Below are 1,551 nucleotides of genomic sequence, written 5' to 3' on the forward strand. Positions count from 1 at the left end.
ATCCTTCTGCCATCCCCGAGTTTCTACTTTTCAAATAAAAGCTCGCATCGGGAATAAAATACTAATATCTCTCTTACTTTTCAAAGTAAAAGCTCACGTCAACTATCGTGCTAATGAATAAAATATTTGATGTGTTTTTAAATATTTAAAAATATATGTCTCTAAAATAAATGCAGGTGATAGGCAAACTAAAAAATTCCGTCTATAGCTGCAACTTTGTCACACATAAAAGTTGCAGCTATAGAAGGAATTTCTCTCCCGACAGAGTTCAAGCATTTGTTTTTTTTTTTTTTTTTAAATGTCCCCCTTTCATACAATACAACACAAAATACAATAGAACCGCTGGCGGAAGTGGAAGAAAAATTCAATCGCATCCTGGCCCAAGACCGTCGCGGCAGAGACACGCAGTCGAGGACGGGTCCCAGAGACCCGAAGGCCGAGTCCGCGGTAGTAGAAAAATAGAACCGCATTCTGCCCCGGGTCCCAGAGGCCTGAAAACATTCTGCCCCGCCCAATATAGAATATACAATTAAAAAGTCTTGGAAAGCGTGCAACATTTTTATTTTAGTCTTGTTGTCGTGTGTGCAGATCGTGGATTGTTCTCCCGTTAGTAGCAGAAACGGCTGCGTCGCTGATGCAGGTTTCATCAGATGTAGCCACGTTAATATGGAACAACACAAGCATAACATTCAGAAATGAGCAAACTACATGTAGGCTATGGCAAAACTGTTACTTTAACATTTTTTTTTTAACGTTTTTCAATTGATTGCAACAAATGTGGTCACGAATTTACCCGTGCACCATCTGGAAAATTATTCGCAATTATTCGTAATTTTGACCCTCTGGATTTACCGTTGGACACACCTCCGCATGAGACGGGACGGATGACATGGGACGCTCCAGGCTGCAGCCATACCCGTCTCCAAGAGCTCAACATTAGACAGGACACACTGATAACAACATCACCAGTAGAGGTCCCTCCACCTGCAACTACAGGCTGCTTCTCTTAACTTTGCCTTCTTCATCTGTCCGTGATGAAAGCAAAGATGCCATTCCCTGTTGTAAGACTTTTTCACCATTCTTCAAAGAGATGGCTGAGTTCAAAGACTTCTACTTTGCCTGTAAATAGGAGTCTTGGCAGCAGCAGTTCAAAATGTTGTCTATATTAACATTATGTGGACGCAGCATTTCCACACTACGAAATATTCCATTACCAAGGGATCATTGTGCAGAATGGCCCCTTGTGAGTGGATCATTCTTATTTATGCATAACACTTCTAAGTTTAATCTTTAAGTAATCTTAAGTGATCAGATGTTATAAGTCACAATATTAGCCATGGAAAGATAAATGAGTAAAAACATAAAATAGCACAAAATGTAAATACAAAAAGTAAAGTACAAGTGCTTCAAAATGATACTTAAGTGAAGTACTTTTTAAAGTGTGGTTGTTACAGTGCAGCTAAATTGAGAAATGATGTGTCTGTAAACATGTGAGTGTTTGTCTCATCTAATTTTAGGAACACCATGTCCTGGTCGATATGAAGAGGAAGT

This window comes from Etheostoma spectabile, chromosome 8, assembly GCF_008692095.1.
Source record: "Etheostoma spectabile isolate EspeVRDwgs_2016 chromosome 8, UIUC_Espe_1.0, whole genome shotgun sequence".
In the NCBI taxonomy this organism is placed as follows: Eukaryota; Metazoa; Chordata; class Actinopteri; order Perciformes; family Percidae; genus Etheostoma; species Etheostoma spectabile.